The sequence below is a fragment of the Amblyomma americanum genome, chromosome 7 (assembly GCF_052857255.1).
Source record: "Amblyomma americanum isolate KBUSLIRL-KWMA chromosome 7, ASM5285725v1, whole genome shotgun sequence".
In the NCBI taxonomy this organism is placed as follows: domain Eukaryota; kingdom Metazoa; phylum Arthropoda; class Arachnida; order Ixodida; family Ixodidae; genus Amblyomma; species Amblyomma americanum.
Window position 1 is genome coordinate 48,322,698 of NC_135503.1, and position 18,432 is coordinate 48,341,129.

General features: G+C 47.1%; 1 protein-coding gene across 3 annotated transcripts in view; it reads right to left on the reverse strand.

Annotated features, from left to right (window-relative positions):
* Positions 1-18,432, reverse strand: part of lin-28 (protein lin-28 homolog) — a 213,063-nt gene that overhangs the window by 60,264 nt on the left and 134,367 nt on the right. The gene's annotated exons all lie outside the window — the stretch shown is intronic.

Below are 18,432 nucleotides of genomic sequence, written 5' to 3' on the forward strand. Positions count from 1 at the left end.
CATGTGTGTCCTCCGCTAGCGGGGCTCAAGCGGAGCGGTATATATACTGTCGGCTCGCACACTCAGCGTTGAACGAAGCGGACGCAATATCCCGAACCTCTCCCTCTCTCTCCCTCTGTGGCCTCCTCACTTTATTATTTTTTTTCCCGGAGCTTTTATCAGTTTCTTCCCTGCGCTCTTCGGTTATTTCCGCTTGTCCATAGTCTCCTGTCGGGCACCCGGGCCGTTTTTATAACTCCCTTATCGACCCGGTGAAATATTACGCTTTTACAGACTATGGCGATGTCGGCGTAGATTCGCTTCTCTCATAGCTTTGTTTTCATCTTTTTGTATATATGTACATATATGGTGTGCGTATAATACGATCCACTTTTGCTCGAACACGCCGTTGCGTTAAGGCTTGAGGAAAAGAACTGCGTCACGGACTCGTAGAAGCACAAACAAAGCAGTGAAATATACTCGCCCTAAAGGGATAAAGTGCTCCGCGGCTGTGGGGTTCTAGTGCCGAGCTCAAAACGAAATGTCTTAGTGCCTGGGAGCCGACGCCGTGAGCGGTTGGTGGGAGCCGAGAGGGAAGAAGGGCTTTTAACAACCCGGTCGTGGCTGGTCTCTCGAGAAACCGTCCTCACCACGTGCACTGACATCGCACAGCTCACGGGCGCTGGACATTACGCAGTTTACCGCTGTAGTTCTCATCTTTTGTCGATAAAAAACCTCGAAGCGCAGCAATGAAGCGCTGTCCGCAGCGTATGACCAGCCGTACACGCTCCGCGAACTTGAGTGAACGTACCACGAATTAATGGAGCACGTCCTCTACATACCTTCTGACCCACTCGCAATACGGAGTTGCAGATGTGCGATTCACAGTCGGAATAACTAAATATTAAATTTCATCAGCTCCTGCTTGACCTCCGGCGGGAATTTTTCCCCTCGGCTAGGTTGTCTTGTGTACAAATAAAGTAGATTTCATACAAATGACGCAGAGGGTCAATGGCCGCCAGTAGACATTAAGCGCTTGACTTTTCAGTCGATGCTTTTTCGGCAAATTTTTATCTCCCTCCCCAAGTGAAACGCTAGGCAGCTAGACACGTGCCGTGTTTAACTTTCTTGTCGATGTTTTATTTTTCTTTAATTTCATCTCGTTTTTCTGCCAATGACACTCATGGGTTCCGTGAATAAGTGCTGTCGTCAGAAAATTAATGCCGCAAAGAAATTCGTCGCAAATGAGGGAAGAAATGCGATGCCAGATGAAAGTGCAGTTTTGACTTCGGCCGGCCGATATTTATCTTTTTTTACGCTGAGTGCGAGAAACACCTACTTTTCAACAACCGATGTACTTAGCACATTACTGTCTTATCAGAACATGACAAAAAAAAAAGGGGGGGGGGGGGTCGCATATGATCCACGAGCGAGAGAAAAAGCAGAAAGTAAGACGCGTCACAGACATACGCGTTTCGGGCCGATTGCAACGATACATTTGTAGACTAAATTATGCAAGTAGATTATGCGCGGTAGGTTTTAAATTGCTGCGCTAGAAATTATACTGGCCGAATGTGCAGTAAGTTGTCACACTTTCTCAAGACTTGTTTTTGAAAAAAACCGTGCTGGAAACGCCACAGTAATTGCGGTGCGAGCAATCGTTCTCGTACTCTAAAAGCATACCCATGAATTCTGGACGAAAGCATTTCTGAGCATAACACCGTTTATGAACGCAATTCTTTCAGATGAAGCAAGATGTCGCTATAACAAAAAATACATCCGCAGATCAGTCGACAGGAGTCTTACATTTTTTGCTATCGTTAAAAGCGTTTGCAATCGGTTTTCTATGGCAGTATTAACTGGTCGATGCGATCGACTGAAACACTTTAAAAGAAAAATTTTGACACATATCAGAAGAATGGATCATTACCTTCAATATTTCCATAACAAACAATCTCTCAGAATTTTCCAATTTTCAAAAATTTCTTTCCTAGAATGTTGGACATGCCAGGTTGGTCATGCATTTACCATGTATGTAAGTTGCCCCTTCTGGATAAAATAAATGCGTATTGAAGAAGTTTCCTACATGCTTCCTATTTCAAACCACTCGATCCGGGCTAACATTGTGCCCACTTATAAGAGGGCTTGTAAAAGTCGTTTAGGGGGTTTTGTAAAAAGAGTTTTTCGGAGAGTGTTCATGCTTACAGTAACGCTAACCTGTGTATAATACTGGCGAGGGTCATAGGTCGGAGGCCTTCGAAAATGAAATACTATCGCTGTATACTTCACATAAAAAAGATATAACGCAACTCAAAACTAAGCACTAAAATGTGGAGGCCAAGGCAGAACACACCAAGCTATCCCGCAAAGCAGCGAATCGTTCTTAGCATATCCGTTATCTCTATCACTCTAAATAGATGGGTGGGGCCTATTTATTCTTTATTATTCATAAGACGATGTCTGCGGTCAATCCTATGCATTTTTGTTTTATTTTGCAGACTTCGAAATTCGGGCGGAACAGGCGGGCCGTGAAAATTTTTTAGCGGTAAACTAAATTCAAGACAACTCCGAAATTTACAAAGAAACTTCAACTTAATGATTACTGGCTCATGCGTGCTGAGAAGAGCTAAATGTTGATGAACTAAATGTAGCGGCAAAATGCCAATAAATTAAACGTCGCAATGAATGTTGATGAACTAAATGCCGCATCATCACTGAATGGTAAAGCAGATCCACTGGGATAAAGGTAACGAGAGGTAAAATGCACCTGTGAGGAATTTTACCCCAAGGGCGAGATGAACGACTGACCGGGAGAACAGGTTTGCGGCATCACTACGGGATCTTATATACACATATCGTTTCTCACGAGGTAGTTAAGTGAATGGTATTTTCGTGCGTGACTCGAGCAGATAACAAGGCCAGAAAATAAAAATAATAAACTGTAAAAGGCACTGTAGGTAACTAACGCTTTAAATTTAAAGCGTTAGTTACATACAACTGTCTTAAGCTCTCTATAGAAAAATATATCAGCCTGTATATACAGCTATAGATAGAAATAGGAAAGGTTTATAGCTATTTGGGCCAAAATCCCATAGCGGGCAATAGGACATTTTTGTATGGGAAGCCTAACGTGAGTCCACGGAAGGTTTCTTTAAAACGTTCGTACCTGAAGAACTAAGCTTTCCCTTTCTAATAATGTTGAGCAAGTTGACTTTTAATTAATGCGAACTGAAGAATATTCAACATTAATTAAAGTTTTTCATTATTTTCATTGAGGCATTACAACCCAATACAAATGTTGACAGCCAATAGAGTGGCAAAAAGCCACAAAGGCGTAATTTACTTACTGTTTCATTCTCACAGAGTAAAAATTTGTGAAATTCAGTGTTCAAAAAATTTTGCTCGCGGAAATCATCTACAAGGACTCGGGAAGCTCGCAGTCCGACGGTGCCGTAGAAGAAAGAGGCTGGAGACGGGAGACATCGGGAGAAACGGCGGGCAAAGGGGCGCGGAGAGATTCCGCAGCAACGGAGGCCACGGTGCAAGGAAAAGAAGAAGCAGAGGCAAGAAAAGAAAAAGGGAAGCGACTCCCGATCGATGGACACGTTTTTCAGAATCTCGGAAGCGCCTCTCCCTTCGCCCTGTTCCACCTTTGGGGCGGGCGGCGCGGACGACGGCAGAGCAGTCGCGTGCGCTTCTCTCGCTAGCGCACCGCCGTCCGCGCTCTCTCTCCCTCCCCCCCCCCCTCTCTCTCTTGCCCACCGTCGCATTCCTTCCTCTTCGCCGATCCCCTCTCCCTCCTTCTTTAGAGCGTCCTCTCCCTTCTCCCCCTCGCGGGGTCTAAATCGCGAACGAAACGACGCGTGCGCTCTCCGCGCCGGTTGGACAAGAAGAGGCGGCGGCGCAGGGCCGAGAATTCCGAAAGCGTTGCTATGGAGACCGTATCCCCCCGTCATCGATTTTTCAAAGCGACCAGTTTTGATTCGCCTGTTTTCCAGTTTGAGCTGCACGCCGCCGCCGCCGGCGAAGAACGGAGAGAGAGAGAGAGGGTGGGGAGAGGAAAAGGATAGAACAAAAAAAAATATTTCTCCCTCTCCTTGATTCCCCTCCTTACATCCCACCCCCTCGCGTTTTTCTTCGTCTCCTCTTGCTGTTCCTATCTCTCGCTCTTCCTTCTTTGCTTATTTAAAGCGCTCTCTGCAGCTTTCACTATAAAAATCGCTTCTCCCTTAATACTACGTGCGCATTCTTGCGGCAATCGCCGGCGCGGCCATCGCTGACTCTTGAAAGGCTGACCGCTCGGGTGTTGCAAAAGCGAAGCGCCTACGCGCCCTGCCGCCGCGAGTATCCCCGCGAGTGCGGATCAGTGTATTTCGGTGGATTCCATTTTAAAAGCAATTTGCGAAGGAATCAAATGACGGCATCAGCCTAACGATACTCACTTTGTCCGCCACGTTAAGATGAATGCATACAAAACCAGAGTGCCAAGTTCTTTTTTTTTTTTCTACGATGCGGGAACGATCACTGGGCGCCTTATCAGTGTACTCATGCATACGATAACAGTCAACGCAGTCAAAGCAGCACGATTATAATTTTTCGCGTAATTAAAGAGCCTGGTCGACATGAAGAAGCTTTGCCATAGTGCTGTTTCGGTACTACTGACAGCCATCGCCGTAATACCGTCATGTCAGAGGCATATTAGGGAGAAGCAGGGCTTAGTAACTAGCAGTGCTGTCGGTAACGCGTTACAAGTAACGGCGTTACCGGTAATGCGTTACTTTTTTCGGTAACTTAGTAACGTACTCGTTACCAATTCGTAACTGTAACGGGTAACGTACTTACGTTAACATTTTTCGGTAACGTGAGGTGTCACGCTACTAGTTACTTTTTGTTCCAGTTGTGACCCACTCCGCCCCCTTTTTTAGAAATAAAAAGCGCAGAGCACCTAAAGTGATGCAAAATAAACAAAATGTACAGCTGCTCCCGACAACCATTGTTGGGGCTCGCATGCATGCCAGAAAACATGTAGCTGCCCTTGACAACAAAAACAACTAAAAAAAAGACAATAGCCATAGAGCACGAAACACGTGCACGAACACGCATTCACACACTTGCCTTCACCTACCTCCCCTTCCCAAACCACTCACACACACAACTCTACAGAGTGGAAGCATGCCGAGCATTTTGGAACATCACATTTTTCAGAATTACTCTAAATTTGTTGAGAGTTCAGCGATGCTTTCTTTGTGAAGTTAGAATTGATTATGGAGTGTCATTTTGTGTTTAATGCCACATTCAGAATATGGCTTCACCATGTGCAACAGAGTTAGAATCCAACACTTGTAACTCTACAGGCAACTTTAGGCCACTATAACATTGCTAAGCTCCTTCACATTTGTGCAAGCTATTCTCGTTAAATCAGAATATCGCGTAAAATTGTCGTTTGGGCTAGATGTTATATGTGAAATGTGAGCTTTATAAATTTGTTATCGTAAGTTCTTAAGGGGACGAAAACTTAAAATTTATATCCATGAAGTAACGGCAAAGCAACGTGCGGTACTTTTTTTCGGTAACGGTAACGATAACGCGTTACCTTTTTTGTAGGTAACGTAGGGCGGTAGCGCGTTCCTTTTTTGTTAACGTAACGAGTAACGTATTTAGTTACTTTTTTTTCGGCAACGCCTACAAAACTGGCAACAAGCAACATCCTGCGTTTCTTCGTTTCACCAAAACATGAAAAAAAAATTATTTTGACACGTCACTATGTCTTTGGATAGAGCAGCGCAAAAAAAAAAAAAGAAGAAAGATAACCGACCGAAAGACGCGACAAATTCAGGGGTTGTGCATTCGCGAGAGAACCCAATTGGTTATACCTTATTCCACTATGCACTCTTCATCTTTAGCACCGTTGTTTCTGCCGAAAAATGAACATTTATGCAGCTGGACTTGCCAACTATTCACTAAGAACAGCGCCATGTCGCAGAATAGCTGTTACTATTTTAATCTGAAGCTCAACCATAGCGCCACAGGCAAGCACTATTACTGCTGTGTAGGCGTTGTTCGTACGTGCAACTGGCGGTGCCCGCCCAACTGACCCTATGTTACCGAAGGGCTAACGAGGCAACCAATCACTCGACTACACAGCATTCGCACATGTTCTGCTCGGGCTCCAGCGTGGATGCAGGTCTGGCGTCGTCTCCGCTGTGTTCGTCATCTGGTGTTTGCACTGGTTTACACCGCTATATTATGTACTGCTCACATCACCACTCCGAGAGGCGGGCCCTGCCGGCTTCTCTCAAGGAGACAGGGGTTGGTTCTTTGTAAGACATTGCTTACCCGCGTGGAGAACGTGCTGTACGTTTATGTGGTAGCCTTTCCGCCTCCTTCTAAAATCCCTTCAAGACACTGAAGCGGACTTCAGATGGAGAGAGCGACAGTTGACGGCTCTAATTAATGCTTGTGCTCGTGGTGACAGAGATCTGTTAGGACTCAGAAATGCGCCACAGATTCACGTATTTAATTAGCATTTAAGTGCCATTTAAGTACCTTTTAAAGGTGGACATATTGCAGGCAGAATAATTGCAAGGCTAACCCCACTTGTAGCTTACAACCTCGAACCGCAACTTGTACGTATAGATAAAATGCACTCTACTGCCTATGCAGTGTGGAGGCTGTGCTTAGTGGTTTGCAGTCGTAAATACAATAACCTAAATTATTGCCGTAGAGTATGAGCCCGATTTTTCATATGTAAAAATGTTTCGGACAAAATACACGTGAATACGCATGAATGACTCACTGGGTTTGTGCAACGGATATTAATAGCAGTTCAAAATTATTACTGGGAGAGAGTAAAAATGTAGCCCCAGATCTTTAATATCGACTTAGATTTGAACACATGTGGTGAAATGCACCTGTTCCCGTCTGCACTTAGATTTGTGGCTATACTCTAAACACGAAAGGAGTGAAAAGGTAGTAAGTTGTCCCCTAGCGCATTCTCTTTAATAGGCAGAATATGCTGCTCAAGTCATGGGGCAGATTTCCATCACTAAAAATACGGAGTACTTACGGTTGGCAACAAACAAATTACCTGTTTAAAACATGCGAAGTTCTAGCAGTTACGAAGATTTTAACCGAGGTTTCCACCTCGTCTATTTGTTAACCTCAGGACCTCAGGTGCCGCGTTTAAAAGCTTCCTCCCATTGCTAACTGGATCAAGTATAGTATATGCTTTGCAGTGGGAATATACCTCCGTAGCCAAGAGTAAGCATTCCGTAAATTTATCAATCGAAACTATACTCCGGAACTTGAGCAAGCATAACCTGCCCCTAGAAGAGAGTGCACTACAGAACAACTTACTACTTTTCTTACTCCTTTATAGGCTTATTTGAGTTTAGAGTGAATATACAAGCGGCACTGAGCCTGGGAACACCAAGGCCAGATTCTTAAGGAGCAGGATAAACTGAATCGACAAATGTTCCTTATAATGTGCGCAGAATATATTTAAGTAATTCATGAACGACTACATACGACTGTTTTCAGGTAGAAAATTCTAATTTCATTTTTAGTTATTTCTTGTTCACCGTCAGCAGGTTCGTTTCACATTCTGTTTTAAGCTACACGACAGTAGTTTCACTCCGTACACGCGAGCTTGACTATAGTCGCGTTTACACAAGTCTATTTGCACTACCTGTGCCATGTGGTGATGCGGCCTTGTCGGCCAGTGCGGGTGGCCTTTTTGCGCCCTAAGCTCAATGCATAAGTACAAGTAATTCAGAGCAGCTAACATACTGATGCCTGCTAGCGATTTTAACCCACAACTTTAGTACACACTTGAAGGTTTTTTTTATTTTCCCACGATGAGCGTGCTAGCTAGAAATGAATAAAATAAACAGGCAATCTTCACACAATTTGTTGAACAGGCACAATTTTATTGGACACAAGAGACGTACCTATGTCCTTACTTATATTCACAAGGAAGTAGTGAAAACTTATTTCCTAGATTTCCTGACGTAAACGTTAGCTTCATAACGTTTTTTTTTTTCTGTATTGCTGCAGTTTTTACCATTTTATTTTGTTTTTCAATTCAGAAACTTAATTTTCTGCGCCTTGCGAGTGTGTTTACGGCTGAAAAGTGTGTATGCCGCTTTTTTTTTGGTTGCAACAGTCACAACTTTACACCTAATTGCGTTATAATCCGGGCGTTGTAATTCGTGTGACGTTTCTTCAAAGCTCCATTAGCGCTCTCCAGAGTGTTTCGCGATGCAAGGAGAAAAGGGAGACAACCCTCCCTCGCCATTTGCTCCGGCGCCAAAAAAAAATAATAAATGTAAATCAAATCTAGAACAAAGCAAACACGCCCAAGGCGCATGATTGAAGCGTGTCGCAGTCCAGAGAGCAGCACAGAGCCACGAAGCCTTACTCTAGAACACGCTGCGAACGTCGTGCCACAGTCGAAAGCACGCGCAGAGAATAGGCATTTCCAATGGATTCGGACCGGACATCCTCAAGCGCACAATAGGATAAAGAATCCTTCGATTCGGCTCCCGTCTAGAGCGAACGCAACGACTGACCCCATCCCGTGCTTCTGCACATATAAATAAAAAAGAGGAAACCCTCAGCCTGAATGCAGATCACCCCCTCTGTTCTTGGGGCGAGAGGTGCACAGCGCACGCGTCCGAAAGTGGTCAGCCCTGCGAACTGACAAAATCACCATGACAATATGCACGGCGCCGCGCGGGTACGCGCCGAGGCAAAAGAAGGGTGCGAAATATGCGGACACGAAACGAACGGACGAGAGAGCGAAGAAAAAAAGAAAGACTCACGTGGAGAAGAGAAAGAATGGATTCGCCAGTGATTAATTCACACACAGGCTGGACACGAGAGCGCGCAGACCACGCCGCGAGGGACCGGTGGCGAGGGGGAACCAAGAACGATAAGAAAAAATAAAGTAGAAAAGAGAGGGAGAAAGCAAAGCAACAATCGCGCGAAGGGAAAGCTGAACGTAGGGGCAGTGTCCACGAAATCCCCCCAACAGGGATTTAAAGGAGGTCACAGTGGACAATAAAACGCAAGCTCGGATTTGACAATGGTCAGTGTCGCCCTTCACCCCCCCCCCTTTTTTTTTCAACCCCCCCCCCCCCCCCCGCCCTCTGCTCCAGGCAGTGATGAAAGTACTGGTCAAGCGACAGCTTTTGGGGAGGCACGCGGGAGCAAAGAAGCGAACGAATGAGAAAAGAAGAGAAAGACAGATTGTAAAATGACCGCCGGAGGACTGGACTGCCGCGGACAGACGGAGGTGCTGAGAGCAGCCAAGTGCGCGGATATATCTACAGACGCAAGCACACACACAAGGGAGAGAGCCGACACGCGAACGAGATTGCATTGTTCATTTGGCGGAGCTTTACAGCAGCTGACCCTCGAGGGATTTGAGGAATAAAAAAAATAATAAAGCTCGCCGTAGAACGCAAAGAGGCTTGACCCAAAGCCGCCGATTGTGAAATATACTTCCGCCGCGTGCGGCCTTTGCGCCGGAGTTCTTCTACATACCAATTGGTTGGGCGTAGTATTATCGAGCTTGCCCTGCGGTGGTCAGTTGCCAGCGCGTCGGTCGAATGGGGAGGGAGCCCTTGCGTGACCTCAACCTCCAGGACCCCCTCCAGTAGTGGCCCCCCCTCCCTCTATGCCGCCTCTTGGTTCACTCTTCACACGCGGTGCCTTTGGTGGGCCGACGTCGGCACCTCGTTGTACCGGCCATCGGCACCTTTGCCTGGACCGGTGGGTCTGGCCGAGGTGTTGACGCAACCGTGACAATGGGCGCCGCGGCCTCCGCATCGTTTCAACAAGACGCCAATGAACTCTCCGCGTTCTATTTTTTTTTCAACGCTTTGATTCTGTTTTGTACAGTGCTCAGCCATTATGCGTTCTTTTACTTGTCCCGCTCTCGACGCACGAGAGCATACGTGCACAAACCACAACAGGATGCAACAGAATGCGGCGACGACTACGAGTGGTTGGGACCACTATTGACCATTTCTTGTCTTCTCCCCATCTCCTTTTTTTTTTTGACCGCATTCGGTGACAGCGTGTACAAAGTGTTCGAACGCAGCGAACAAATAGACTTCTTTTTGAACACACGGAATCAATAACAACCGCACGAGTTGTTGCCCATTGTCCTCCGCTCTACTTCGTTCTGTTGGGCTCTGTTGTTTGGAGGTGCCTTTGTACGAGAGCAGTGAAATATTTCGTCGCAGAATTTTGTGGGCAGCTTGACATTCGCGTAAACTGCTTGCAATGTTGTCGAGAGACCTCGAAAACACAGTTAAAGGAGAAGAAGCCAGGCGCACAGACCGGAAGCGGTTTCTTTTTTTTCTGTAATAAAACATCTAAGAAGTACCAGCTGCAAGGCTGCGTCTTCATTGCCAGTTGTGATGGCCGATGCTGACTACAGCATTGCAATGTTTCGATAGTGCTTAGGATCACACCCAAAACCAACCTAAGTTGGTTCCTGAACTGTTTCCGTCACTAAACCAACCTAAGTTTGTTGGTGACGGAAACAGTTCGGAAACCGAAGTTGGTTTTGTGACGGAAACAGTTCGACGTGCTAAGTAAGAAGTCTGTTCGGCGCCTAACATGAGTGGTCAGTACCCAACGAAGCGAAAAACAAGAACTCTCTCATAAGTGTTTGTAATGGGAATAGTTCTCACAGGGATTTCAGCTACTAGCTCCATTTTTCAGCTTAATCTCACAGTAAATCGGTGAATGTGCATAATTTATTCTTCCTGAGAAAGTCGACATTCATCCCTTTATCACGACAGGCTTCACCTCTAGGTTTCCTGGCCTCAGTGCTGGAAGTATGTGACAGAGTGGTTTTTAAATTTTTCCTCGCACGGTAGCATACACATATCGTTTAAGCCGCTCCAGCGATGGCTGGGAAACCATATCTGATTTGTAGTAGAATAAAAAACGAGGGGGCGCTGCCGTTAAGGCTTCTTCTTAAAGCTTAATTCCGGCGAAATTCGCGATAGAATTATTCGCCAAATGCGTGGCTTGAACAAAAATATCCGAACAAGCGAAAATATCATGCGAGTAGACAGCGAACAGTTCAGTGCAATCAAGACTTCTAAGTATAAATACTTTCACATAAACCTTATAAAAGAAGCATCTAAACTACATAGCTATAGGTCTATTAACTGTCTGTTTATATCACGCGCATAACTTTAGACATGCGCTAAATTTTGTGCTTTTCGCAAGCTTTTTCTCATGATCAACCTCTTTAACGAATTACTATAGCCTCGTTTTTTTTTTCAAATTTAGTGGTTGCTAATACTTCGCACAATTTTGCCAAATTCTTGACAGCAAAATTTTAAGGTAAATTCTCGTTACCGGTAGCAAACATCTGCGCTTGCAGTCCCCCGTAAACGACGTCTGCCGCTTGTACTGATGGTCCCGACAAAATGCCTTCAAAGAAAGTGCTTCCTAACATATTTTCCAAACCTCATTGGTCTATTAAATTCTGGAAAGATTATCCGTGCACCAACCGTTCTGCTATGCCACAATAACATGTTACGGCACCCGCTCTGTACACGAATAGCATTGGTTTTCAATCCCTGCACCGCTTGAAACACACAGGCTTTCTCCCGCGTACAGGACCTCGCAAAAACGCCTTAAGCTCGATGAACGTGCGAGCGAAAACGCTCGCGATTCCTGCCGCCACGAAGCAAAATCCTGTTTCGAGCTGTCGCGGCGGCTCGAGCGGCCAGAGCGACGAGGTTCGAACCAGTTGGAAATTCTTCAATGCGACGCTAAATCGCTAAATTCGCCCAGTCGCTTGCACGTGAACCAGCCTATGGGACATTTTTATGGATCACGGAGAGCAAACTTCCAAAATGGCGTCCGGTTATATCCAGCAATAGCGCTATGCAAATGAATCGCTCCCAGTTTTGGTTTGGTTTATGGGGGTTTAACGTCCCAAAGCGTACTCAGGCTATGAGGGACGCCGTAGTGAAGGGCTCCGGAAATTTCGACCACCTGGGGTTCTTTAACGTGCACTGACATCGCACATTACACGGGCCTCCAGAATTTCGCCTCCATAGAAATTCGACCGCCGCGGCCGGGATCGAACCCGCGTCTTTCGGGCCAGCAGCCAAGCGCCATAACCACTCAGCCACCGCGGCGGCTGCTCCCAGTTTTCATCAGTCTACGACTCTCACACCGGGCAAGAAGGAGGAAAGGCTCGTTTGCATCGCTTTCGTCGCCACTTTTGGAGTTGTGAACTGGATGCTCACGCACCGTTGGCGGATCCATTTCATCGCTATGGGAGCGCCACAGCCAGGTCGCCCTCCCACCGCGAGACGCTCCGGGAGACACGCCGCGGGTTGGCACAGGGCTCGAAGCTCCCGAAGGATCGCATAAGAATGTTGTCGCAGGACTGCTCAAAGAGGAAAAGAACGCAGAGGAAAAGGGGAAAGACAAGATGGAACGCCCCTCTGAAACGCGCGGCCTCAAAAAGTGACGCGCCCGGGCGGCACGCGCCGTATTCGTCAACCTTACCGGACTGCTAACAAAGAAAGTCCTGTAGCGTCCCTGCGCAAATAAAAGACGGCGGGTGAAATGAAGAAAGCATGCACGCCGGACGGAGCAGAGGGGAAGTCGGAGGAGGCGACGGGAGAAGCTGTACGCATGCGCGGACTCCGTCGAGGCTGGGGCGGCCGCGAGGAAGACGAGGAGCAGCTGAAGCGGGATGATGATGCTGAGCTGCTGAAGAAGGCGAGGGACATACGCCCCGCGTTCTTCGCTGTCATTCCCGGGAGCGCCGAGGATGACAATGAGCCACGACTCTGTGCCTGCCTTCTCCTCTGTTGAGGAGGGGAAAGGTCGTCGACGGGAGAACACGGGGGCGCCTTTTCTTTTTTTTTTATTACAGGGGGTGGGGGGGGGGGGGTAATGGAAGCTGAAAGTAGGTGGGCCCGAAGAGAAGGCGAAGAAAATATGGCGGTGAGTTGCGCACATGCTAAGGCATCCACTGTGCAGAAGCAGTAAGAGCGTGCACACATCTCTGAGAAAAAAAAATTTATAGACATTATATGGGCCAACTATAAAAAGGGGGAGGGATATAGGATGGTGGCGTGGCTCATACCACGCTAAATTATAGGCACTCACTAGCTGTGTTGCAGTTAAGATGTATTCATAGCGTGCCAAAGTAGACAGCCGAGTGATCGACGCATGCCACGTATATGTACGTGCGTAACTGTCCGGCGTAGTAAGTCGTAAAATAAATAAAGAGTGGACTAAGGGGGCCATCCAAATAGTAGTTTATTAGCTCTCACATTGGTAAAATAATAGTTGCATGTTTGTCTCTACCATACTCGTATATATTGCGAAAGAAACTTAGCTGATTGGTCAAAGCCTCTAGAGGAAGCAATAACGACACTTGCGGATGCAGAATGTGAAAGTAGTCAGGATCTAAGTAGTCTTATTAATAGGAGTATACGTGAAGTATCCCTGGTCCAGCCTTATCCACCATGTGCTTAGATGACGCACGTAGCACAACAGCAACAGAAGTGCCAAAAATTAATGGAGAAACTAAATACGCTGCCCTGGAGTGAAAAAATCTAGACCTTCTGATTCATATCTGTACGTCTCGTGGACGTAACGTCTCTTTACGTCAGCTTCGAAGAAAATTTATGTGCTAGTATTGATCGGGTGCCTACAAAGACCTCCAAAAATTTCCAAACTCCGCAGGGCACCAAAAACTGTGAAAGCACCACCAACAACAAAAAATAAAAACGCAAGATCCAGGGGCCTGCATCTGCGGGAAATTCGCCGACAAAGACCAGGTTTTCTTGTCCTCTTCTTCTCCTTCGGTACAACGGTTCAAGGGACCCACGCGAGGACCGAGAGAGCGAAGCGAGTAGTGCGTGAGCGCCCGGACCCGCAATCCTGGACAGCAGGAATGTCGGTCGGCTCGTGCACGTCCATCCGTCCGTGCGACCGACCCGAGCGACCGCGGGGGGCAGCTGCTACGGCTCGCTGCTGCACTACACTGGCGTCTTGCTTCCCCTTTCACCGGAGCATATCGTATATGCTCCCCCCCTTCCTCCTGAACCTCTTCTTTTGGGGCACACCTCAAGGACAACCATTCCGCACACGTTTCGCTCGCGGCCGTACCTAAAAATAAGCGCCAAAAACGGACCCGGAGCGCGAGTCCCGCACCCCTATGGGTCGTCCCCTCCGTGTTTCCCGGATTCGAGAGGGCTCAGCGAGAAATAAGAAGCAAACTAAAGGACGCGAATGAAGAGGCACAAGAGAGCGAATGCAGCGAATCACGTGTTTTTTTTTTTTTTGCGAGTCCCACACCGCCGCATAGGGAGCGAGGGTCGCTTTATAGCTGCGTGTGTGCATATCGCCTTGCTTCTCGCTGTCGCGTGCCACTCAGACTCATTCTGACAGCTGCGCGTACTTGAGACGTACAAGCGCTCGCAGTTATCTCGAAAAGAAAAGTCCGCAGTAAGAACTTGGTTGTTTTTTGTATTCTTTTATATTTTTCCCTTCTCATTTCCCTCCGGTGTTGTGGAGATGTCTTTAAGAACGAGGCCATTCCCGATGTGGGATATTTCTTTTCTTTTTTTTTCTATTCGAGAAGTGTGCCGTGATTCATAAGCTGAGAAACGGGGAATGGAATGCAGGAGATAGAAGTTGAAAGGAGGAGTGAGGTTCACTTTCGCTGATTTCTCTGGCGAGTCGTGGTTGCATTTCAGTGAAAACGCTCGCTTTATACTCTCTCATACCGGCTAAATCTGCCGAAATCCGTCTGCTCCGCTTTTCTTTTCATTTCTACGGTCTATGCTGGGCTTAATACTTTTCCTTCGCTGCATATGCACGATGTCCCCGGTTTCGGATGGTCCCATGCATCGCAATCGCCGCCAACCATCCACACGAAACAGTTGGCAGCCAACACAGCGCCGAAGCCAGACCGGCGTGTGAGTAAGTCTGGGGCAGCACAGCGATATTGTTAAAATTTGCTTCTTCGATTCTGGTTCCTGTCACCGGTCGTCAGTGACACGAGTGATTCATGCATTCATCCGCTATCTCCAGGATGGGCCACTCGCCGCGGCGGACGGTAGAAATTTACGAGAATCAAAGAAAAATTTGTTTTATGACATCGGTTCGGGGGGAATCAGGTCCGTCATACCTGGATGAATAAGCGGTGTCGCGTACCAACGTCACGTGTTGGGTCGTGAACAATGTGAAAGAGAACAAGTTAAGCATTCATTTATTTATTAATCTATAATTCTTTGTGACAAGCACGGTTTTTGCAATTTTTTGAACCAGTTTTCCTCTTGGCGTATATAATAGCTAAAAGGGGCTGTCAAATTTAGTAGAGAAATAGCCGAAAAATTGCCCAAATTTGTGCAAAAACATCGCCCCCTCTCATATAGCTCGTGAGTGTACGTCTACTCTGTGCAGGTACATCGTAGAGAGCCTGCAGACTGACAATATGCAGGCAGTCAGCAGAATATTATTCGCACGACTAGGCCGTACAAGACACCGAACTCGGTTTTACGGCGTCGATCGGAGACTCGGAAATTACTTCTTTAGACTACGAAACCGCCACACCTTGAATGAACATTTTGTGCACGGGCGACAAGACTTCGTGCTCAAAATGGGCACCATATTTGAAGCAACCAGAATCCTGTAACATCTTGCGCGTGAATATCATACTTATGGATAGATAGTGCTACACGAAATCATAGTGGTCATCATCAGTGTTGGTACACCACAATGATAAGTATGACATTCATAAGAAAGATACATCTTTTACCTACTTAAAGCAAATGCCGCCATTCTCAATAATCAGTACTCAATGGGGGGGGGGGGGGGGGGGGGGGGTGAAATATATTTGAAATATATGGAGCTCGAATTAAAGGGACACAGAGAATCGCACTGCATCCAAATGTTTCCACCTGCATTGATGTTAGTCCGCTCTAAGTGGACATCGTTCTATGAAGTTCTTTCTCGCTATGCCGATGTTTGTCCGGAATCAAAAAATGTATTATGAAATTAAATGTACAATCTTCCGGCCACTCGATTTAAATTGTGACGTCAGCACTGCAAATGACCCTGTGATTACCGTTTCGAAGTAAATGGCAGTGTAGCCTAACCTCAGGGACAGCCACAACCTTTGCAAACACAATGCTGCTCAGTTGTCCAGCGTTCTTGGCGCAAGCCTAAGCTTCGTCAGCTTCGTCTTCTTTCTGCTTTTCCTCCTTCGTCGGCGCTGGCATCAAACCCCAACTGTCCCTTCACACACAACATACGTTTTATATTCCAAAATTGGGAGCCACGGCACCTTTCAAGAAGAGCCTGATGGGGCTCCCCTATATACACATGACGTTGACCGGACTAAAGTGTCTGTTCGAATAAGCTGGAACTTCGAATTAACGGGATTTTGCTTTTGCACTACAAGAAAAATACAGATTTCATTTCTTTGACCTGCGCACTGCAAAGGCTGTGGCTGCCTTCAGAACCTGACAGCGCATTGAAGGTGTCAACTTCAACATTTGTACAGTCCTCCGAACCCCTCACGCTTTTCTTTCAGAGAAGTAGCGCGTGTCTGCGCGCACTTCATTCAGCTCTAGCTAAAACAGCGCCCTAAAGAAAAGGAGTGTCGCACGTGCGCGCACTCGTCGCGGAGGGAAGGAGGAAGAGTAAAAGACGAGAAAAAGAAAGAAGAAGAAGCAATGACAGAAGAAGAAGAAGGAAAGATCAACGCAGCGCCCTGTCTGCACGCCAGCGACGAAAGAAGAGTTCACCCCATTTTGTATGCCGCCCATCACCGCCCTACTAACTCCCCCTCACCACACACATCCACCCCTATGTACCGTCTTCGTTTCATTCCGCGCTAACGCTTATCCCCCCTTTTTCTTGCTCTTCGAGAGACAGAGGGGGAGCTCCTGCGGACGTTCTACTACGTACGCGGCGCGCGCGCCATCTGGAAGCGCAAATGAATATCCGCCGGTTGTACGTGTCAGCACGCGTCCCCTGTCCCGACAGCGCTGTACAGAGACGGACGCACGCCACGCGAGGAGAGAAAGACGCCTCTGGGGCGGCGACGTGCACGCGCACGCAAAACCCCCGAACGCGACGTTTTTGATAAAGTTTGCACAAGCACCGAGGGTTTTTAGCGCACGCGAGGAGGCAGCGGAAGGAAACGTCACATCGGGGAACAGGATGCGAACCCTGGGGCTTCGCCGCGGGCCCGGAGTGAGCCGAGCGATGGGGGGGACTTTGGGGGAACTTTTCTACGACGTTTAGAGAAAGACAGAAACTGAGGGTTCGCGAGGTTGGCGGATAGCGACGGGCTTGCATCTCGCTGCTTCGCGCTGTCTTTTCATTCAGACGGCGGGAAGTGCGCTGTCTGATTTTGTGCAAGCGCGGCTCGTGGCAATAAATTTCTCTCGGCAGTAAGTGAAGGAGAATGGGTCAGAGTGACTTCAGCTTGCAGCTGCTTGCAAGCCGCACGGTCTTAGTAATCTGTGCTGAAAGGAAGAAGAATTCGCAGAGGTGGAGGAGATTTTTGTCTCCGAGTATAACGGTCTGTCTTCAGCAGCTGCGTTCCGCAGTTTGCTATCTCTAGCGTGATTCAAATTAACATTTCTGTTTTCATTACGCGCCTGTTTCTGGCTTGAGACGTGCGCGAAAGTTTCCTGTCCATGTAGAAAGACCAGTAGGAACTTGCATTCTTACAAAAGGATTCTAATATTTCAAAAGAATTTAGATGTTACAATCGCCCATTCGAAGTGGCAGGCGACAAAAAAAAAATGAAAGCTATCTTACCATTTAACAGGATAAGTTGCACATGAAGCGTCCAAAGCATACACCCATATACACACTCACATCACAAACAAAGCCTTCACAAATGCTTCAGAGCAGAGGCTCGGGCCCATGATACACAAAAACTGCTTTATCGACTATGGTACGCGCCAAGCTTCAACCATTTATGCTTGGCTGTAGGCAACCGAGAGTCCGCTCGCAGAGGCAACAGAAGTCTGGGAAAGCGACAGGCACTCGAAGCGGACACGTCGCATCAGTGTGTGAAACATAGTCATAGAAATATGATCACGTGGTCTAGAGAAGAGAACGTTGAAAAGAAGCCCTGCTCTCGTAACCCGTTATTTGGAGGTAGCGCTTTGAGCCTTCGTGAAACTCATTTATCGATTACTCAGTAATTGTGCGTGACAAGCGCAGTTTTTTCAGCCTACCATCTAGTTTTCCTCTAGGCGCATAACATCTAAGAACTATTGTCAAATTTTGTGGGAAAGTAGAAAATTTTCAATTTTGTGAAAAAAAAGTTTGTTCTCTCTCATATTGCTCACTAGTGTGCACGTGATGTCGAGGCTGAACCGGAGGAGCAATTAAGGCTACACCTGCTCTCGTCGCATCTGAAGCGGAAGA